The following is a 24,897-nucleotide window of genomic DNA, read 5'->3' on the forward strand; positions in this document are numbered from 1 at the left end:
TGACATTTTCACCCCATCAAATTTTTGGCATTTTGGCATCTTTGCCTAGGGCTTCCACCACATCATCCGCTACACCACCACTGACTTCCGCATCCTAACCAATTTTGTTCCCCATCGCATATGTGGTTTCTTGAGTAGTGATTTGAGTCTTCTAAGGTGTTTCGGCTACTTAGGGACGGTTGCTTCTTCATCAACCACCACCACTTCCGCATAGGCTTACCCACCATACACTTCCGCCACCCCAACTTAACCCAATTTTGTTTGTGTTGTGAGTTGTGTATCCTAAGGTGTTTCGGCTACTTAGGGACCGTGCTTCCAACTCCGACACCATGTATAGTCCACCACATTACCCTCCATTTACGCATTGCCTACTCGCAAAACCCATCATTGCATTTTCGCAATCCCATTGAGCTTCCGCAACCACCACCGCTTTCCCGCTACCACCATTTGACATTTAAGATTTTGAGTTCGTGGTTTTTCCGTTTCCTAAGGTGTTTCGGCTACTTAGGGACAAGTCTCCATCATCTTGGTATCTACATCAAGAACACCGCCACTCATCATCACCGTGGACGGTAACCTCCATATCATCTTGGTATCGTGGTATCCATCCATTGTATATTCTCCGTGCCATTACATTGTTAACCCCTAGCCCATTTTGCGTCACTTGCCTATCGAGACTAGCCATTTGAGTATTTCCGGCAATGTTACTTGTGCACATTAGTGATCTACACCATACATTTCATACATACCATACTATATCGGTATCATCTTGGTATCATATCATCCTTTGTGCCACAAGTTTGTTCCCGCATATATACAATTGCTATCTTGGTTTGTGCATTGTGCAAAAGTGGCCATACAAAAAATAATAAGCTTTTAAGCAAAGAAAAAGAGTGAGCACACAAGCAAGTGCCATAGCATCATACCACATTGCATTAGATTGTCATATCCGATCATCTTGGATCATACCACTAGAACATCATATAGCATACTTGGGATAGAAGTCATTGCATTTTTGTCTCCTATAGGTTGTACACAAGTGTCGTATCCGCCTATTGAGCAATCGTGCTAGCGTCTCTCTAGAGTTGTGCAACAAGAGCATTTTCCGTGGATTCCACATTTTAAGCTCATTCCTTGGTTGCACGACCCCATTTATCTATCCGTGTGTGTTTCCGTGTGCCACATATTGCTATTGGTCTACTTGTTTCACTTGCAAATTTGTGAATCTCTTTCAACATTATTGACTCTTACTAACATTTTGCATCAAATGTTTTGTGCCACTATCCTCACCGAGCACCACCATAAGCCTTATTTGTGTAGGTGTGAGAAACCGACAAGAATTGGTACCAATTGTGGTATTTCATTGTTAGACAATGAGTGATCATTGATCCATTTTCAACATCGGTCAAGGTACATTTGGTATAAGCTATTCTCTTTCTCCCACTCATATTTGCTCGAGTCTTGTGATGGATAGGCAAGGCATTTCATCTCCGGTCTTTGACAACAATGACGGTGCAAACAACTACATCTCCAAAGCGTCCATCTTCGATCTACAACGGCAAATGCAACGGACATAGTCTACCTTGCGAGAGCGCCTCGACAACCTCGCCATTGACATACACCACTCCCAAGCAAGGAAAAGGGACTACATCGACACCAAGTTGGGCGAACTAAAGGATCAACTACGAGACATGGTGGCCGACTACAAGTCTTCTTCCCCTTCATCATCCTCAAGGCGGCGGCGAGCAAGTCGATCATATTCGGAGCGCAAACAATATGAAAGCGCAAGTCGTCCATGTCCACATCTCCATGGCGACCATCGCCAATATCGTCATGAAGGGCAAGACACCTCCAAGCATCATGTGCATAATGACGACGAACGACATCTACTACAAGCTCAAGCACGACAACGACATCATCAACATGAAGATGCTCAACAAGCGCAAATGCACAAGTCCCAACAAGCCCTACTTCACGCCAAGTCCAAGCTTCATGACCATAAGAGAAGACCGCGAGACAAGCTCCACCAAGACAGAGCTACGACTACATCTACCACTTCGTCATCTTCGCCAAGTGCTAGCAAGGCATCTTGGCCTTTGGACGTACGGCATCTTCGCCTACACCCCACGAGTTTGCCCACATCGACATCCTCAACAACGTGGCGACCACCTATGAGCGAGGGTGGCACTTCCATCTTCGGAATCCCCTCAAGGAAGATGGCCGAGCATGGGACATTCCCTTCGGTCATGGAGACAAGCTACGAGGTGCCATGTCATATGGGCATCCCACAACAAGACGGCGACAAGAAGGTCGAGAAAGGGCCATCCCCTTCGACCACGGCGACGAGCATGAACCTCTTTAACAACATGAAGACGGCGCCCATATTGGACACTCCGAGTCAAGCTACGAGACCGCACATGAGACCTTATATTTGGTATTAGAGGAGAGTGATGATGTGCCATCTTCGGCCTTCATCCATGGCTATGACTACAACATGATTGAGCATGGACACATTTGCACCTACATCTCTTCGACACCCACATATGACGAGATGCCCCAATTGCCATGTGAGGAGAGCCACCACCACATGAGTGACTCCACCCTACATGACATTGAGAGCATTTCCTATGAGAGGATGAGTGTGACAACCACTAGCCCCACACTTGAGAGCATGCCACACATCCTATGTGAGGTTGACAACCATTTGAGTGACTCTACCAACCATATGAGTGAGAGCATCCAAGAGGGAGTGAGTGAGCCACAACACTTAGTGAGTGAGGTAGTTGAGACGACATGTGAGTCCACTATGATTTCTAACGACTTAACCTCTACTCCGAGTGTGTTTTCTTCCTTGGTGCTAGGTCTCCTACATGACGACATGCCTATCCTCGACGAGTCCATACCTCTAATGGAGACAATGATAGCCATGGTGGAAGAAGATGCACCCCCCACATGGTTCCATCAAGATGAAGATGACAATGACTTGGTCTTTGACACCTCACCTACAACACATGAGCGATGCTCCAAAGGTAACATAGGTGATGGTGCTTCTCTTGTCCCACTAGTGGACTATTTTACGAATGATTGCTTGCATGATGTTGACACACCTATTCCCATGCTTCATGCTAGTGCGACTTCTTCATGTCATGACTTACCTATTTATGATGAATATGATGATGAGCATGTTGATTTGCCTAGTTGTGATGCTATGCTCCATAGGATATCATGTGAAAATTCTTTTGGTCACATCATATTTGCCAATCCTTTACACTTGTCATATGCTATGAGTGAGATCTCACATATTGCATCATTTCAATCTCAACATAGTGACTATGCATGCCCCATTACAATAAATCCCATTTGCACTTATGGCATAGATGACGAGATGATGGTCATTGGCTTTTGTTTCTCTTGCGATGATATTGCTATGCTTCCTTTGCAAAATTTGCATAATTCATCTCATATGCCATGCCATGAAAATTATTGTGTATCGCGTGATTACATCCCTTGTGTACACCATATGCATACCATTCCTCACAATGCTCTAGATATTGCAAGTGATGCATTACATCCTTTTAGTCTCCATTATGCCATACATAACAACAGACCTATCATGATGGATGACATGTTCCTATATCATGCATCTCATTTATTGAAGCATTGGATATTTCGTGCTAACCAACACAAGCATGTGCGCATCATGATGGATGATGTGTACATCTACCACGCACACAAAATTTTCCATTTGTCTTTGTTTTGTGTAGGTACTCACGTATACTCATCAACCTCTCAATCCCAAGAGTTGACGAAACAGGTTCTTGAGAGGAAAGATGACTTGGGATCCTGTGAACTATCCTTCCCACTGCTCTATTCACGCAATGACTACGCGCATCTCTCTCACTTGGCTCTCACACGGCTATGGGCTATATACCGCTTGTCGCATCATGCTCATTTTACCGTGTTCACTTTGCATGCTATGCTTACTTCTATTCCTTTGCCATGCAATTGTGACCCTTGCGTTCATCTACCCATGATTCACCATTATGCTACTCCTATGTGTATTTGCATGCTTGGTGGAGATCCTTTTTATTATTTCCATGTTTATCATGTGCCTCATGCTATTGTTGATTCTTGTGTTGGGAGAGTCATGATGTTCCATTGCTATTTACATAGGACTTCTTGCCAATACTGTGATGATACATTTCTCATATCTTGTTTTCATGCTTGTGATATGCCATGTGAATTACTCATGCCCACTATTTGCACACATGACATGATTGCCATGATCCCCTCTAGTATGTTGCATCTTCGCACTACTAGCTTGCTTGACTTGATCACTATGATGCTTGCTATGTTGCATCACACATGTTCCACTATTACTCGCTTTCTAGGGTAGATGACATATATGTTCATGCCTCTCACATGATATATCTTGATCATTGTCTCTTGTGTCCATTATTTGCCTCTCTCATATCCACTTATATTGAGTGCAACCATACTATGCTTATTGATCTTGGAGACTTTGACACTTTACTTGTGATGCATGCTTGTTTACTTGAGCCTCTTGTATTTGGTTGCTCTTGCATCATATGCCTCCATACTATGAAATACTCCTTTGTCCTTTTCTTATGATGAGCATGATGCATACACTTGTTGAGTATTTTACCACACGAATGATAGGTGTTGCATTTGCACTAACCTCATTTGTTTTTCCGAGTGGTTGCCATGTTCTTTCATTTTGAAGGATTCACAAGGTGGTACCTTCATGAGACATATTGGTTATGTGAAGGCATACAATATGTGCAACTCCAACATCCTTGAGAAACTCTTAAAGGTAAACTCCTTCTCATTGAGCAATCCTCAAATATGCATATTGCATGGGTCACTCTTTCATTGTTGTTTCCTTCTTGTTGTGTACATGTTACATCTATTGGATGGAGGAGCGACATTGGAGATTTGCTCTATGGACCTTCACATTGAGGAGCGCTCGCACTTCTTGGATGCACCTTCGGAACTCCACTCATGCCACGACATCGAGCATTGGTACATCAACACTCCTTTGACACATTGCACCAACACCTCCATATTTGTTGATTGTGCTCACACATGTCATGCTCGATGGACATATCATACTCACCACAAGTTTGCACCCTATGCATCGATTGACTCACATTATGATTGCCTTGTTGCATCTTATATTCCCATGTCATCCATGATATATGAGCTTGTACACTTCCTTAGCAACTTTGTTGTGATCTTTCTTGATGGCATATTCGTACATCATGATCACATTGCCCACCATCAATTGCATGATTACATACACATATTGAGCATCCAGTGCCATATTCATGCTATTGATAAACCGTCTCACTACGCCATCATTTTTCACCGTGGTTGCATTGATCACTTTCACAATACATTTGTGTGCACAATGAATGCTTTTGCTCCCATAATGCATATCATCCTATATCATCTTGATAAGCTTCATGCACTTTGTCATGAACAATCTTGCCGAACGGACTCAGATTTACTTGATGTACACTTTGTGTGCGCTAACCATTGTATTTCCAAGTGTACTTTGTGTTTGCTCATTTTGCATGTACCACATACCGGAGACACCTTGGAGTACTTGGATTGCGCAATGTCTTCAACTTTGTCCAACTACTAGTCCGTCCACGACAACCGTTCCCATGGTGATGAGGATCACGATCCGAGGTCGGATCTTTCCCAAGGGGGGGAGATGATGCGGAGCATCCCACGTTCATCCCCATGTACACTCCGAGTACTCTCCAAGCCCCAAGAGGACATATGACGAGACCGCGACCATATGCCATTGGACATAAGGTGAACCCACTCCTCTTTGAACCATCGCTTTCCACATGTGAGACATGGCTACTACCTCATGCATGGACCTTGCATATACTCAGGTACAACCGAGACGACCAGGGAGGATCCAAGGACCAAGGCCAAGCATGGAAGAGGAGAAGGAAGAAGAAGCAGGAACAAGCTTCCGGAAATCCCAAAACTTCCGGCCCCCGGACCTTCCTGCCTGCCCGGAACCTCCGACCCCCAGAGTACAGACCAGCCCCGTGCGCGCCAACTCTCTGGATAGCCCGGAACCCGACCGGAACCTACCCAGAACTTCCGGAGCCCGGAACTTCTGGCCTGCCTGCGTGCAATGACTCGGGCCGAAGCCCATGTATCCCTTTCCCACATACCCCTTCGTGGCTTAGACTATAAATAGACCACCCCTCCTCCTAGTTAGGGTTAGCAAAGTAGTAGCTCATATGTGAGGATAGCTTTTGCTCATCCATACGGATCATCTCTTCGAGAGTGACCGCGGCCCCTCTCTAGAGAAGATCCCCTTGGATGCAAGACCCCTCTCGGGTGGCCCCATCAAGACCTCTCGGAGAATAATCGTCTACCCTATGTATCGTCCTTTGTTGGATTTGGACCATGTACCCCTTTGTGTTTCGAGGATCTAGCACATGTGTGACCGTTCTTGTTGGTTTGAGTGATTCTCTCGTGTTTCCCCTTTGTGTTTCCCTTCTTGTTTCCCCTTGTGTTCTTCGTGTTCTTCGCGGGATCTGTTCCTTTCGTGAAAGATCGATCCTCTAGGATTCCACCCTACATCACTTTCTTGATGATGGATAGGATGGATCATACTACTTGTGTTGCTTGCACCATGAGACTTATTGTTCATGTTGGACCACTTGATTGCACACATGTTAGAGATATTGCTTCGACTTGTCATTTTCACCATTCCATGCGTCATGATATATATGCCTTGTGTGTTGCATCCAATTCTTGGATTACTTGCTCCTCTCATATGTTTGGTTGCAACAATGTCATCACTTCACATATGCCACGTCCCTTTGATTGCTACATGCTTACCTTGATTGCCTCACACATGATGAACAATTTCTCTTTCCATTGTGTTGAGTGCCACATGATATTCACTACACCCCATGCACATTATGCTTGGATTGTCTTGCACTTGACCAATGTGTTTAGACACTTCATTTTATTTGGTGTTGTGAATGTTTCCTATGCCTACCATAGACCTTTCATTGAGCATTTTGTGAATGCTTGCTATGAACTTGAGGTAGATGCTTCTTCTCTTGTCACACATATTTGCATCACTACTTCACATTCACATGCTTGTCTCCATGATTTCTTTGCTTGTGCTCGATTGATATACTTACATGCCACGTCACAATCCTTTGTCACACCATATGCTTTTTATGATGACGACACTTGTTTGGTGATTCACCTCTGGAATGCTTGGTTTTGCACTAACGCTAACCACATTTGTTTTTCCAAGTGTTTGTTGTCATTACTCCTTTTGAAGGAATCACAAGACGGTGCGACATTGGAGAGTGCCCATTTCGAGCTTCAAGACGACAAGTACTTGGTGAATGTCCACTTCTACACGGGAAGCCATCTCTTTCCCATGGTGATTTGGTTTTCGATCCGAGGTCGGATCTTTCCCAAGGGAGGGGAGATGATGCGAAGCATCCTATGGACATCACCATGTCAAGAGTCCGTTTGGCAAGTGACACGTGCAACATCTACTTCACATACATAAAGGTGAATCATCTCCTTTACACGTGCTCACTTGACCACTTCGAGGATGGAATACTACCTGACACTTCTCCCATGTGCATGCCTAGGTATTGTCGGAGCTTCACGGATGCTGAGGAGGAGTGCAAGCGCCAAGCGCCAAGGAACAACTACACCATCCGCGAGGGAAGCTTGGAAGCAACGACGGAAGAAGATGGAGTTGCTGAAGCTACAGTGGCCGGACATCCGGGCCAGAGGCCGGACATCCGGCGCTTATACAGCCTCCAAGGAGCTTCACCAACAGACGGCCGAAGCATCAGCGGCCGGACATCCGGCGCCTCAGCAACGCCCGGACATCCAGCATCCCTCCTGGAAATCCGGCATCCCCTATCCAGAGAAGGACTCAAACTGCCACTTCAGCCCGGACGTCCGGCCCGTGCCCCGGACATCCGACCTCCCGCGAACGGCCGGACATCCGGTCCTCAGCCCATACATCCGTCGCCTGCCTGCGCGCAGAGTCGGGCCAAAGGCCCATGTATCCCTCTTTCCCACTTACCCCTTCGTGGCTTAGACTATATATACTACTCTCCCTCCTCCTAGTTAGGGTTAGCGTTGTCTTAGCTCATTTGTGAGATAGAGCTTCGCTCATCCATCCAGATCTACTCCACGAGAGAGACCGCGACCCCTCTTTGGAGAAGATCCACTTGGATTCAAGACATCCTCGTGGAGAAGATCCACTTGGATTCAAGACCTCCTCGCGGAGAAGATCCCCTCGTGGATTCAAGACCTCCTTTGGAGAAGACCATCAAGAGCTCCTTTGGAGAAGACCCGTTACCCTTTCTATCGTCCCTTGTTGATCGTGGATCTTGTATCTTCCTTTGTGTTCATGGATCTAGTGCATGTGTGATCATTCTTGTTGGTTTTAGTGTTTCTCTCGTGCTTCCCCTCGTGATTCCCCTCGTCCCCCCCCCCCTCGTGTTCTTCGTGTTCTTTGTGGGATCCGCTCCTTTTGAGAAAGATCCGTTGATTAGGGTTCTACCCTACATAATAGGTGGGAGAGGGAGAGGGGCTGCAAGGGGCGCCTGATAGAGGCGAAGGTGTCCCGATGCTTCGATGAGATAGATATCGTTTTCTGTGGGAGTCGACTTTGATGATATGACTACGAACGTGTGAAGACGTCGCGCCTTAGCAATCGCTAAACCAACTTCCAAGGGTTATTGACCATGGCGGAGCACGATCAACCTGACCACGAGGGTCTATTTCTTGCGAGCAAACAAAGAACAACCAAGAAACTAAGATTGCAATCTGGATATTGCGAATAAAAGAGGAAAGCTTTATTAATGAAGGTGGGGTTCTGTGACGACTTGGTCTGGTCGTTGGACACAAACGAAGTACGCAAAGTTGCAGCTATGGCGAACTTTTAATCTAAACAAAACCTGAAGTCTAAACGATGCCCTAAGGGTTGTATATATGGAGGAGAGATGGGGAATTTCGTTGCCCTTGGTGGAGGGATCTGAAACCAACCCTAACTCTTGTTTCCCCACACATACGGACTCTAAAAACAGCCTATACTTAAGTATTTCAAAAATACATGGGCCTGGCCCAATAATAAGGTGACGCAGCACCTAGAATAGCCTCTGGACGAAATTTATGAAGCGGCATCTTTTATATTTCTTCCAAGGCTTCATGCACTCATTATGGTGGCTTCAAAGTCCTGGAATCATCACTTGTAACTCCGTTCTTGTTCCCCTTGCGCATGCCATCATGTCCATGCTTGAACTTGCTCCAAGGTTGATCTTTCTTGTCCAAGCTAGGCCCTTCATTTGTAACCAAAACAAATGTATCCAATTTAGGCAGCATCATATTCTCATGAATATTAGAACCGTTACCAAGAAACGAAAGTACCTGATAATTCAATTGGCGTGCAGGAGCTCTAGTAATTGGTCCAGTATGTATAACAGCAGGGGCTGTGGGTGTAACAATGGTATTGATGTCCTCATCATCATCCGCTTCTTGCAATGAAGTCGTCCTCGACGAAATCTCATCTTCCTCACCCAAATAAGGCTTCAAACCTGCAATGTTAAAAGTGGGACTATCCCCAAAATCTGCAGGAAGCTCAAGTTTATATGCATTATCATTTATTTTCTCTAACACCTTAAAAGGACCATCAACACGTGGCATTAGCTTTTATTTGCACAAATTAGGAAATCTATCCTTACGCAAATGTAACCAAACAAGATCTCCAGGTGCAAACACAACATGTCTTCTACCCTTATCTCCAGCAAGTTTATATTTAGCATTCATACGCTCAATGTTTTCCTATGTTAACTCATGCATTTTTAAAATCAATTCAGCATGTTCTTTAGCATCAAAATTAACCTTCTCCGAAGATGGAAGAGGCAACAAATCAATAGGTGCACGAGGTAGGAAACCATACACAATTTCAAAAGGGCACATCTTAGTAGTAGAATGCAATGAACGAGTATAAGCAAATTCAATATGAGGCAAGCATTCTTCCCACATTTTCATATTATTCTTCAAAACAGCCCTAGGCATAGTAGACAATGTCCTATTGACTACTTCAGTTTGTCCATCAGTTTGGGGTGACAAGTAGTACTAAAAAGCAGTTTAGTCCCCAACTTAGCCCATAAACATCTCCAAAAGTGGCTAAGAAATTTAGTATCACGATCAGAAACAATAGTATTTGGCACACCATGCAAGCGAATAATTTCACGAAAGAACAAATCAGCAGCATTAACAACATCATCGCTTTTATACATGGTATAAATTGTGCCATTTTCGAGAACCTATCCACGACAACAAATATGCTATCCCTCCCCTTCTTTGTTCGAGGTAAACCTAAAACAAAGTCCATAGATATATCCTCCCAAGGAACACTAGGTACAGGCAAAGGCATATATAAACCATAAGGATTGAGTCGTGACTTAGCTTTTTGACATGTAGTGCAGCGAGCAACAAAACACTCAACATCCCATCTCATCTTTGGCAAAAAGAAATGTGTAGCAAGTATGTCCTCCATCTTCTTCACGCCAAAGTGTCCCATTAATCCTCCTCCATGCACCTCCTGCAACAACAAAAGACGAACGGAGCTAGCTGGAATACATAGCTTCTTAGCACGAAACACATATCCATCATTAAGAATGAACTTGTTCCAAGTTCTCCCTTCCTTACAATTCTGCACTACATCTTTTAATTCAGCATCATGCACATATTGATCTTTGATGGTCTGCAAACCAAATATTTTAAAGTCAAGTTGTGAAAGCATAGTATAACGGCGAGACAATGCATCAGCAATAACATTTTCTTTACCCTTGTGTTTAATGAAATAAGGGAAAGTCTCAATGAATTCAACCCATTTAGCATGTCTACGGTTCAGTTTTGCTTGACTTTTAATGTGTTTCAAAGATTCATGATCAGAATGTATAACAAATTCCTTACGCCATAAATAATGTTGCCATGTTTCTAAGGTCCGAACAAGAGCATATAATTCTTTATCATAAGTAGAATAGTTCAGACTAGGGCCACTCAATTTTCCAGAAAAGTATGCAACAGGTTTGCCATCTTGTAATAACACACCTCCTAATCCAATTCCACTAGCATCACATTCAAGCTCAAATGTCTTATTAAAATCAGGAAGTTGGAGTTAAGGAGCATGTGTCAACTTATCTTTCAATACGTGAAGGCTTCTTCCTGTGCGGTACCCCAACCAAAAGGCACATCCTTCTTTGTAAGCTCGTTGAGAGGTGCAGCAATGGTGCTGAAATCTCTCACAAAACGCCTATAGAAACCAGCGAGGCCAAGGAAACTCCTTACTTGTGTGACCGTTTTGGGCTGCGGCCAACTCTCAATAGCTTAAATCTTGGCTTTATCAACTTCAATTCCCTGTGGAGTAACAACATAGCCAAGAAAAGATACTCGGTCGGTGCAAAAGATGCACTTCCCAAGGTTACCAAACAAACGTGCATCACGTAGAGCAATAAAAATAGCACGTAAATGTTCCAAATGTTCCTCCAAAGATTTGCTATAAATCAATATGTCATCAAAGTAAACTACCACAAATCATCCAATGAAAGCACGTAAAACTTCGTTCATTAATCTCATGAAAGTACTAAGTGCATTAGTTAACCCAAAAGGCATGACTAACCACTCATATAATCCAAACTTAGTTTTCAATGCTGTTTTCCATTCATCTCCCAATTTCATACGAATTTGATGGTATCCACTACGCAAATCAACTTTGAAGAATATTGTAGAGCCACTCAATTCATCAAGCATATCATCTAGCCTAGGAATAGGATGATGATAATGAATAGTAATATTATTAATGCCTCTACAATCAATGCACATATGCGATGTACCATCCTTTTTCGGCACTAAAATGATAGGAACAACACAAGGACTAAGGGATTCGCGTATATAACCTTTGTTGAGCAGCTCTTGTACTTGACGCATAATCTCCTTCGTCTCCTCTGGATTGGTACGGTATGGTGCACGGTTGGGTAATGATGCACTAGGAATTAAGTCAATTTGATGCTCAATCCCTCGAATAGGTGGTTATCCCGGTGGCACGTCTTGTGGAAAGACTTCAGCGAACTCATGCAAAAAATAGTGACAGTGGGAGGCAAAGAGCAAGGCACATCCTCGAATGAAAATAATGCCTCTTTGCACACAAAAGCATTGCAAACATATTTGCTAAAATCTAGATCATCAATATCAATTTCAGAAGCAACAGTAGATGGTTTATTATTAGGCTTCATTTGTTGCTCAAATTCTTTTGCCACAATTTGATTTTCACTCTTATTTTGTTGCTGTTTTGCTTTATTAGCTCTATTAATATCATCTTTCAAAATGGAATCAGGAGTCATAGGAAGCAAAGTAATATTTTTGTCCTTATGAACAAAAGTATACCGATTGATTCTACCATGGTGTACAGAATTTTAATCAAATTGCCATGGTCTACCAAGTAATAAGGAACATGCTTGCATAGGTACCACATCACAATCAGCCTATGTAGAGATACTGAAATGCACATGAATAGTACGTGTTACCTTAACCTTGCCACTGTTGTTGAACCATTGGATGTAGTAAGGATGTGGATGTGGTCTTATGGTGAGAGATAGCTTCTCCACCATATCCATGCTAGCCAAGTTGTTGCAGCTCCCTCCATCTATGATGATGCGAACAGAACGTTCCTTCACAACTCACTTTGTATAGAACAAATTATTCCTCTGATTTTGCTCAGCTTGTGTAACCTGCACACTCAAAACATCTTCAGGAGCCATGTATTGCGTCTCACGATCAGAATCATCTCCACCGTGTTCTTCATGTGTAATAAGAGCCAAAGTCTCTTTATCATAGTCACTGGCGGACTCATACCCACCGTCCTTAGTAACAATCATCACACGCTGAGATTTGCATTCTCTCGCAAAATGTCCTCTTCCCTTACAATAACGACAAATAATATCACTTGTGTGCCCTGTTGATGCCATGGAAAAGAGCTCTGCGCAGGCCCGGCAGGTGTGCCACAAGCACATGGAGGCATACCTCGCGGAGGTACGCAAAATGGAAAAGCATTTCCTGGGTTAGAGTTGCAGCACGTGCCCCGTGGCACCAACAAGGAGGCCGAAGACATTGCCAAAAGGGTGTCCAAGCAATAACCCCAAGAGCATGGCGTCATTGAGGAGCGGCTCTTCAAGCTGTCGGCAGCACCTCTGCTTTCGGGGCCGGCGCCGCATCGGGAGGACCTCCCCCAACCACCTGCATCGGGAGCCCCGGCCTGCGGCCTGACCTCGGGAGCGCGCCTACTCCTGGCGCTCGAGCCTCAGGAGGGATGCTGGACCAAGGAGTTCAAGGAATACCTGACGCAAGGGACGCTACCGGAGAAAGAGGAGGACGCGGAGCGCGTGGCCCGACAGGCTACGGCATACTGCATCCAGGACGATGAGTTATATAGAAAGCGGACAACTGATGTTTCCTTGTGATGCATCTCTAGGGAACAGGGGAACGAGTTGCTAGCTGACATACACGGCGGAGACTGCGAGCACTACTCGTCGTCATGAACCGTCATCGGAAAGGCATTTCGCAGCGGGTTCTACGGACCAATGGCGCTCAACGACGCAACCAAGCCGGTGAAGTCCTACGAGGCCTGCCAATTCCACGCCAAGCAGATCCATCAGCTAGCTCAGGGCCTCTAGACCATCCCGCTCTTGTGGTTGTTCGTAGTCTAGGGGCTGGATATCTTAGGGCCGTTCCCTAGAACGCCTGGGGGCTACTGCTATGTGTACATCGCCATTGACAAGTTCACCAAATGGGCGGAGGTAGTAGTTGTCCGCACCATCCCGGCCGGATCTGCGGTCAAGTTCAGCAAGGGTCTCGTGAGCTGGTTCGGGGTCCCTAATCGCATCATCACCGACAATGGCTCGTAGTTCACTAGCAATCTCTTCACGACATATTGTGCTAACCTTGGAACGCAGATGTGCTACGCTTCGGTGGCACACCCCAGGAGCAATGACCAGGCCAAACGCGCCAACACAGAGGTACTCAGAGGACTCAAGACCAGGACCTTCAAGAAGAAGCTCGAGGCCTGCGGCAGGGGCTGGCACGATGAGCTCCAGTGTGTGTTGTGGTCCATCCGCACCACCACCACCAAGCCAACAGGCGAGACCCCGTTCTTCCTCGCCTATGGAGCAGAAGCGGTTCTCCCTCATGAGGTCAAGCATCGCTCTGCGCGGGTCCTGGCGTTTGATGAGACGCAGTAGGACGCCATGCGGGGGATGGACCTTGTGTTGGGGGAGGAACACCGCCGCGAAGCCACACTTCGAGTAGCAACATATCAGTAGACGCTGCGGCGGTATCACTGCCGTAGCGTTCGCTCTAGGACGCTCGAGGAGGGTGACCTCGTCCTCAGGCGGGTGCTCTCCAGGGAAGGGTTGCATAAGCTATCGCCCCTAAGGGAGGGACCGTTTATGGTCGCCGATGTCTCCAGGCCTGGCGCCGTGCGCCTGGAGACGTAGGACGGGGTCCCCATCCAAAATGCCTGGAACATCCAACACCTCTGGAAGTTCTACCCATGAAGCAAGGCCCAACGCCTATGAAGCAAGGCCCCATGCCTGTGAAGGTCTTCGCCCGTGACATTCTCACGTAATAATGAGTGGGGCTGTACACGCCCCGGAGTCTCAGGAGTGCCGCCCTCGGGCATCGGGGGCTCCTTCCCACGTCCTAGTGGCAGCACTTAGCTCTGCGCTGGTGAGAAGACTAGACTAGGTGCCGGACACGACTTTTCATTTGCATTCCGTAGTTGGCTTCCCCTTTTCTAATGGAAGTTCACATTCTGGTGTTTTCTTGTCATCTTGGTTCGATCGCCTTTTCCTCTATTCTTCCCTCGGTTCTTTGTTTTTGCCCGTACTCTCCCTCACATGCCTCGCAAGGGGGCTGGACAGGTGCACTCGTGAGCATTTTGTTTTTCCTGTTCTTCGCGAGGCACCCTCGCTCGAGCCCACAAGCTGGCGCTCCTCCCTTAATCCATGCCCCTCGGGTACGGCGATGCGGGGCTCTGGGTCATGGTTGGCTGCTCCTACGACCTGGTCTTGGAAGCATAAGAGGTTCTTAACAAATTTTTGCAGTTCCTCGACGCCTCCCAAGCCAACGGCAAGGAGGTCTCACCAGGTACTGGGAGAGGTGCGCCTCACAAGGCGGAAACTACTTCAGACACGCCAAGCTAAGTTATCTCTACACGCCTACATAAAACGTTGATGCCGCAAGACGACACAGGAACGATGAACATAACATAGAAGTCTGAAATCATGGTTCGTTGCACGCCCTTACAGGTCCCCATAGCGGTTTCTTTTTCAAATACAGGAAGGAAGGACCAAACCAAAAGCGGTGCGCACCTCCACGGCGGTTCGTGAGGGTTGGCCCTCGGCGCCCCCTGGACTCAACCGGACCCCTCCTCGGGCTTCACCGGGGCGCGGCGAAGAGACGATCCGCTACCACCTTCAAAGCGGGCGCGGCGGCTGGTCATAGCCGCCGCTGCTGGAGCTGTCGCCTTCGGAAGAGCCACCGTAGCTGGACAAGCCACAGCCAGCGTCGAGGACGAGTCCACCTTCATCTTCGTCATGAACGTCGGTAAGGCCGAGCACCTCGCCGCCGTCGTTGTCCTCGGGGCAGCATCCGACGCGGCAACCATCTTCCCCGAATACCCGCACATAGAGGGTCATGTCACCGTCGTACTTGAAGTGGAGGGTGCATCGCCAGCCCAGGCCACGCGCGCGGGCAAACATCTGCCAGCCGCGGGCCAGGGCTGCGTTGCCTGCAACAAAGACTTCCACCGTGACCCACGAAGCCTTGCTATAGCAGCCGTCCTCCTGCAGCCAGAGACCGCCTAGACCTGCGGCCGGCAGTTCGCCTGTGAAGAACTGCGAGAGCTGAAGCCAGGTGCCGGATGGGTTTTCTGACCACACGATGAACTCCTGGAGCACCCTCGCTGAGTGGAAGCGCGACCGAGGAGGCCGCGCAACCATTGCGCGCCTCACTTCATCGACGGGACTGACACGACTTGGACGGCCCCCACCACGTGGGGAGGCGCAGCCGCGGCCAAAAGGGGCCACGGTGGGGGTCGCGGCGTGCTTGCATGGGCAACCACGCCCCCTCTTGGGAGGCGGCGAGCCGGGCCCCTCCTGGCGGGCCTTTCCCTTTTCTAGGGCCGAGAACCTCTTCGCAGGCATCATGAGTGTCACTTCAAGCAATGAAGCAAGGAAGGGGAAGCGAGTGGAGTAGGAAGAGATGGGCGGCGGGGGGCTCCGCCGTCCTCATTTATAGCGGGAGAAGGACAACCGGCGCCCCCCATGATCACAGGTAATGATGGTTTTCTCTGCATGTACCAGGGATTCGTCAAGTCGGGCAGTTGCCGAGGCAGCATGGGGAAGCGCAGACGGGCACGTCCCATCGATATCCATGCCTCAGCCGAGGCCACAGGCTGTTGGGGCCCGCGACGCTCTGCACTTGCCCCTTGGCTTCGCCTCGAAGCCAAGTCCGAGCGTGCCTTGGGCCTGGGGGCTACTGTCGGCCTCCTAGGAATGGGGGTCCCCAGACTTGCCTGCCTGCGGCCCACGGCGTGGCTCCACCAGCGGCCCTGTACGGCCCATCTTCATTAGCAAACACTCAAGACCCTCGCGAGGGGCCAAGCCTCGTGAGGTGGACGATGCAAGACCTCCTCAGGGGCGGCCTCACCAGGGTGGCCCGTGAGAGGCGGAGAGATCAAGGCGAGGGGTAACTCGGGAGGTCCCTGTGACGCAAGCCATGACGACCAAGGCTAGACGGGTGCTAGGCGGGCGCCAGCGCGCAGTGTACTTGTTTGCTCTTTGGTGCTAAAGTGGCATGCACAGGCGAGGAGTCCCGAGGCATCAGGCAAAGGTTTCCGTATCGATGCAACAAGACCAAGACCAGCAGGACGGCAGGATGGAGGTCACCGTGGAGCCCAGGATGGCGTCACCACCAGAACCTTTGGCGGGCGAAGACCACCTTTTGTTAGGATAACTTGTACTAGTTGTCTCCCTTCAAATTTGGCCGTTTTTGGATCCCTTCCTGCCTACATTTGGGAAGAGAACTAGTGCCTCTATAAATAGGACTAGCCACCACCGTAGTCAAGGATCGACTCATCTTGGATTAGATCCGCTCCACCAAGGCTCATCGAGCTCAAGGAAACCTCTCCTCAGGAGGTTGTTCTTCCCTTGTACTTGTTCATCCTCATCCCAAGAGGCAATCCAGCACACCACACTAGAGTACGGTATTATACCACATCGGTGGCCCGAACCAGTATAAACCCTGTATCCTTCGCTCCGCGAGTTCGACGTGCTAAGCTTTGAGTTTGTGGTGAGAGCGTGAGCTAGGAGGGAGAGATCTTCGTGCGCATCCCAGAGTTCAAACCTCAATTGTTTTGCCAGAACCCGAAATCCGACAATGGGCTTCTTTTCCAACAAGACTGCCTCATATAAGTCATGTTGTTTCTTTGTGTGAAAACGATAGTATACAACAATTATCATCCTGGTGGCATAGGGATCTGTTTGTCTCCATAATCTCAGACCTACATCATTTCTAAGCTTCATATTTTCTGCCACAGGATGATCATCACTATGATCTGGAATCTTGAGCTTCAGCTTTTTGAGCACTTGTTGCTCTTCTTGTTCTTGAGCTTCAGGCACTTGGGCCTTATTCTTCTCAGCGATAGGGATGTTCCTTGTTGATCTCTTGGGTGTAGATGGTCTGGTGGCTTGAGCTTGAGGTGAAGTCTTGGGGGTAGACTTGGGCTTAGATGGAGTAGCCCAGTCCTTATGGTGCCCCCCATAAGCTTCTAAGTGTTTGAAGGAGGTGCAACAGGCTCTTCTTCCTCCTCATCTTCATCAGAATCTCTCATCATAGAAGGTTTGCCAAAAACTCTGGCAATAGTCTTTTTGACTCTCTCCTTCCTCTTCTTTCCTCCAAAGCCTCTTCCTCTCTTGGTTCAAGAGTGAACTCCATGGTTTCTTGAGTTGAGGCTTTGGCTTTTGACATTGGATTCCTCTTAGCATGAGCATTCTTCTACATTCGAGGCTTGGTGGCAGCAGCAATAGCAACAACATACTCTTTCTTGAGCACCTTGTTCCTGGAGGTCACTTCCGCCTCAATAACGAAGTCCTCATCCTCAGATTCAGATGTTCTCTTCTTCTTTGTCCTGGTGGCTGCCTTGGGAAAGTTGCTGGGAGTGCTTCTGCTCCCCTCATCATAACCGCTTGAGGGACTAGTGCCCTCACAGAGGTTAACATGCTCTTCAGACTTGTTCTGACTATCACTGCCCTCTAACATAGCTGAAACTGAACCTGTGAATAGTTGGGTATAGATAGACTGGGTGAGCATCACAAAGTGCAGCTTATTTTGCAAAAATATTGAGTCAAAAACTAAATTTTAGTATTCTGCAGAAAGCATTTTGAAGCTACTGATTTGACAAACTCGGTGACACCGAAGCACTAACGGAGTCTAAACACACAGTTTCATTCAGACCAACATGCAGTTCGGTGACTCCGAGATGCTAGGGTTTCATAGAGAAAGTGATTTTAGTCGCACCGACTAGTACACTTCGGTCAGACCGAGTTGTATTTGTGCAATGGCCAGGGCCAATTGGTGTGACCGAGATCCTCAGATCGGTCGGTCCAAGATAAGTTTGGCGGAAACCTAACCCTAAGTTTTTGCATCAAATCTATTCTAATGAAATCTTTTGGTGGATAGATTGATCTTATATGTGGGAAGAACAATGACAATGATCTTTGTGCAAGAATCAGAGTTATTGAAAGAACAAAGGGGTCAAATTCGTACCCTAACTTGGTGACGGACTTGCTACAGCGGCAACGGCGGTGAGAATCCCATTGACGGCGGCAGAGACCAGCGGCAGGGGGTCCCTGGCGAAGATGGAGATGATCCAACAACCAAGGGGACGGCAGAGCTGGGAGGCACGGTTGAGTGTTTGAAGGAATTTCTAAAATTTCAACCCGCGGTATATATACCCAGTCACTATCGGTGTGACCGAGTGGAACGACTCGGTGGCACCAAGATGCAAAACTGCTAGTAGTTGCTGCAACTTAGTGTGACCAAATTGTTCAAATCGGTTGCACCGAGATGAAAACCTAGATCAACTTAATGAGTTCGGTGAGACTGAGTAGGAGTGAGTTGATCTGACCAAAAAGCATTAAGAAGTTTTGGAAGTTAAGCCCTTGACGGATCAGTGGCTCCGAGTGCTCCTCACCCAGAGGGTTCAAATTTGACTTGTTCAAACTTTGTGATGTAGCATGAATAGAGTTTGAGACAAGAAAAGCATAGATAGCTAGAGGGAGAACTTAGGCATTCTTGTCCATCCATTTGGCAAAAAGAAAAAAACCAAACAATCAAAGCAACAAATGGATGTCCTCGAATGAAGAAAATCATGCAACATACATGCTCACACAATAAGATGGCAAATTAAACATGTGGTAAAGCATGCACAAACACTCTAGCATCTATCAAGCAATAGGTGATGACTAGGTCATCTATATATGAGTATATTGACTGAGGAGTCAAATGAGAACATTTGATCGTAGGTCATACTCATCGTTTAAGCACAAGTGGGGTTACCACTTTTACATAAAGCATTGTTGTGTTCACACCATTAGAGTTGCTTTAGATCAATTCTTAGAGTAAAATTCCCCATAGATGTGATATCCCCCCTTAGAGGGATGAACTAACCTTGGGTTCTTTCGATTATGACTTCATGTAGGTGTTGAAGTTGTGGATGGTCAATGTTTATGTAGATCATTTGGAGCAATCCATTGGAGTGAGTTGCACTTTCAATACCTACATGGGTTAGTCCCACAAGGAACACACAAGGATATCCATAGACACAGAGTGAAATACACATATGATGATGTCCAAGAAAGCATTAGGTTACCTTGTCCCTTGTCTTACCAACAAGAGGGTTTGTGACTCCTTGAACTAGTGCCAGATATGGAAGTTGATTGCACTTATCCTTGCCAAAGTTAATATGAGTGAAGTATGTTGGTGGAGTCACCCTCAAGAACTCTCTAGTTCTTCTTCTTTGGGATCCACATCATGTTGATGGGAATCCTTGGGCTGTAGTAGTATTTGATGAAGTAGAACTTGATGGAGTCTTGGGAACCCACTTGACCAAGGCCTTAGGAGCTTCTTCAAATGAATCAATCTCTTCTTGAAGCTTATCCTTGCCTTTTAGCTTGTGGCCTTGTGGTGGAAGATCATATTGAGCTTGTGTTCCCTTGAAGGAAATCATATTGATCTTCTTCCCACTCAACTCCATTGGCATTGAACTTTCATTCAAAACCAACACCTTGATTCTTCCAGTGCCTTCCATGCTTGCGTACAATTTCCTCAAATTTCTTACTTCTAGCAAGGCTCTTGTAAACACCTTTCTCCATAATTCCCTTCAATTAGCTATTTTCTTGCTCAAGTGTAACTTGGCTAAGAGAATCATTTGTGGTATCAAGAGAACTACCACTACTGCAGGTTGCTGCTAACGCGACACTACGATCAGAGACCCTTTGACGAAACTATGTCTGATGCATTAATCGCAAACGGTGGTGTAAAAAATCCGTCAAGAAAGGTGTAAAACGTTTGCAATGACGGATGCGTCAAACATGATTCAGATTTTAGTTGAGTGTGCAATGCAGGGCATACGATTCAGTTCAATTAACTGTTTGCAATGTGGCAGAACAAAAGAAACGGGCAACCAGATGAAGGCGTCTGCGATATACAACTTATGGTTCACTCGGATGACCTTTTTTTATTAGGCAACATAACAGAAAGGGTTTGCCAGATCAAGGTTTGTGCGATATAAGGCATACGATTCACTTGGATGAACTGTTTTCGATTAGGCAACGCAGCAGAACTGGTTCAACCAGATCAAGGTGTGGGCAATGGAGGGCAAACAGTTCATTCCGATAAACTGTTTGTGTTGAGCCAAGAGAACAGAAACATTTCACATAAACAAGATGTGTGTAATACGCGGCAAACATCCAATTACATAGGTGGCTAGTACACACATGACATTTCGACACACCAAAGTGAACTATTACATGCATAATTAACTAGGATAAACGATCATCTGATCATCATCTACTTCTTGTGCTAGCTCGATGTTCCTTATATTCTAAGTTTCCATTAATTGATGGCTTTTTATGAACACGCCACCGTTTACCGCCATTTCCTCGCCGATTTTCCCGCCTGCTATCGATATTGCGCATAGACCTAGGTGGCGCGCGACGCATGGAGGCAACAAGCGCAGGCTGGAGCACATCCACCTTTGCCAAGCATGCCAACCCACCAAAGCACCGCATCTGCCATCAACCTTGTCGATGAGGAAAACGAGCAGGTGCCACGGCCAGTCGAGGCCGAGGAGCTCCCCGGCAATGCGACGGACGACGCCATGATGCGCGTCATCGCTAGGGTTGAGCAGACCCTTGGCGCATGGTGCTTTAGCGCCGCTGATCAAGATAGGCATGTCAACATGGAGAAGCTGCAGCTCGCCGCACAACATGATCGATGGCGCGCCGCAGAGAAAGCTAGGCGCGCCCGTGCCGATAGGCTGCAGCTCATCGCATGGCGACACCGTTGGAGCACCGCAGAGCGAGAGGTGCGGCGCGCCGCACATCAGGAGCTGATCCATCAGTGCTTGCCTGCTGTCGACAGGGCATCACAGCTAGGTACACGTCTTGTCAGTACCCCCATTCCTCTCCAGGAGTGGGCAGAGGCCCTATGTGCCGTACTTGCACCAGAGGCCGGCCGCGCCGTACTTGCACCGGACGCCCGCCGCGCCGTTCGCATGGGTCGCGCCATTCGCCTTGTCTACGGCCTGCTCGATGCCAACGCGTTAGTCGTGTGATAGCCTGGCTTATTAGGGATGGTAGACTACTCATATCAATAAGGAATTCCTTCTTTTCCGGGAGGCCATGCAGACAAAACTCCAAAGTTAAGCGTGCTTGGCTTAGAGTAGTTTTGGGATGGGTGACCAATCGGGAAGTTGCTCCCCGGTGCGCACGAGTGAGGACAAAGTGCGTAGAAAAGACTAGTATTGATCTATGGGGTCAGTCTAGATCCTGGCAGGAGTAACGACCATCGGCGGGTGTCTCCGGGGCATTACAAGTTGGTATCAGAGCCGACCCTCGCAGTTACATGCATGTTTGCGGACAGCTGCACGGTCATGTTGTGCATGACGTTTGTGACCCGTCCTGGTACACGGCATGGCACATGTGCCGAACTAGAAAGACACACGTATGTGCCAAGAGGGAACATTCCTGTGGCCCGACAAGGACGTCGGATCCTCTGAGTGGGGGTGTATGTGATAGCCTCTCTTATTAGGGATGATAGAGTACTCATATCATTAACGAATTCCTTCTTTTCCGGGAGCCCATTCAGATAGAACTCCAAAGTTAAGCATGCTCAGCTTTGAGTACTTTTAGGATGGGAGACCGACGGGGAAGTTGCCCCCGGGTGCACACGAGTGAGGACAAAGTGCGCAGAAAAGACTAGTATTGATCTGTGGGGTTAGTCTAGATCCCGCTAGGAGTAACGACCAGTGGAGGGTGTGTCTGGGGCTGTATAGGTCGGTAGGCTCGACCGCCTCCTTGGCCTAGGTGTCCACCTGGGCGCAGTACAGGAACATGGCCGTCGCATCCTCGAGCTAGTGATCTCTGATGAAATATCCAACTTGGAGCTCGAGATCGCACTCCAGATGTACTGTTAGCGTGTCAACCGCTTGGACGAACGCCTGCACGAGTTCAGGCAGAGCCAAGAGCTACCGTAGGCAAGGGTTGCTGGTCATGGTCTCATGGACATGTTTTATTTTGTTGAATCGTTTCGACGGGGATAGCTATATGTTCACAACAATCATAGTATTGCTTTGTTTCAATGTGTGTACTATGTTATCCGTTCTTATATGTTCTGTTTCAATGTGTGTGCATACGCTTTCCATTATTTATATGTGGATGATAACAACTAGATTCAAATTAGAATACAAAGACATACAGAACATGGAATTCATATATATAATATCATCACAGAATGTGATGATACTTGACTACTAGGTATAATGCATAAAATTGAAAATTAACAATACTAAAAGTAATAATCCCTCCTGGGGCCAGCATTTCGGCAGCCCCTCGCCAGCAGCTCCCTGGTATGCGGCGTCTTCCCAGTGCGGAGGCGGAACTCCGCCTCCTCCACCTCGCAGCGCTTGAAGTACCGATCTGCCTCTTGCTGGCGGACAACTGCGAACAATCTTGCCATTTTGTTGCGCGCCCACCGGAGCTCCTCGTCGGTGGCACGCTGGATCTTATCGGCCACCTCCACACAGTGATGAGGCTCCCAGCACCTTTGACCTTCCTCGCGAAGTATCCATTTTCGTACGACTCCTCCACACGATGATGCGCCTGCCCCCAAAGCTCCCCCGTCTCCTTTTTCCAGGTGGCATCATGGGCTTCATAGGCCGCCTGGTACCTGGCTTCCTCCTCCGCCATCTCCTTCTTCAACGCCACTTGCCTGGCTTTCTCAGCCAGCGGCAGCGACTTCCGCAGACAAAGACAGTATTGGCCCCCAAACCTATCCAAAGTTGGGGGATCTGACGCAACCTTGTCCCGCAGCGTGTGGGCATACCGGTGGCACCATGGCAGAGATTGGAGAGAGAGAGAGGGTGAGCAAGGGGAGGATGTAATGTGAATGTAGGCAGGATGACGGGAGCAGGTAGTACTTACTGGTAGCCGGAATCTAGATCTACGGGAACAGTACACACGCCGGTCACCGAAATTTATTGTAGTTTGAATTACAGACGATTCCCGCAGTAAAATGCGTGCATGAACATAATAGCTCACGGTTTCCAATACAGAACTGTCTCTGATTAATGGCCCCCGCCACTCACCTACCAAACCTTGAGCCGCAAAATAGAGTGCCAATCGTGTGGGGGCCGGTTGTCGAGCTAGTTCTTTACATTTTCTTTTTTGAACACCAGATATTTACATCGTTTGGTGTTTTTTAACTCGCACACAAGTACACAGAAATATGATTTTTCAAACCGTTATGGTTAGCCATTACATGTGGATGTAGTTCAAATTTGAATTACGATCATTAAATGGCTAGAAAATCACTTAAATGTCTTTAAAAGGACAAATGACCCCTAGAATTTTCCAAATATTCACATGATAGTTGTAGCAGTGCATGTTAACCATAGAAAAAAATTGAAGGTAGTAAGAGGAAGCTATCTCCCGTTTGTCATCAAACATGCATTGTTCCCTCTCGGAACCACGAGCCTTCTAGTGAGTTACTCCGGTTTGTGAGGGCTGTGTGTCCAAACTTTCATCAAATTGGCCTATTTTTTACCACATCATATTGGTGGCATGACACTACATCAAGCAAGGTTTCATGTTTTCTGATCATTTTTAATTTTTTTAAATTTAAATGCCATGGCACTCCATGCATGTGTCCATGCCATGAGACCAATATGTTTGGAAATTCCTTCTAATTTACTACACATGGAATTAACTCACACACAAGTACACAAATATGGCTTTTCAGACCATTATGGTTAGCCGTTGCATGTAGATGTAGTTCAAATTTGAATTATGGTCATTCAATGGCTAGAAAATCACTTAAATGTCTTTAAAAGGTCAAATGACCCCTAAAATTTTCCAAAATTTCACATGACAGTTGTATTAGTGCACGTTAAACATAGAAAAGAATTTGAAGGCCGTAAGAAGTAGTTATCTCCCGTTCGTCATCAAACAGGCA

This window comes from Triticum dicoccoides, chromosome 3A, assembly GCF_002162155.2.
Source record: "Triticum dicoccoides isolate Atlit2015 ecotype Zavitan chromosome 3A, WEW_v2.0, whole genome shotgun sequence".
NCBI lineage: Eukaryota > Viridiplantae > Streptophyta > Magnoliopsida > Poales > Poaceae > Triticum > Triticum dicoccoides.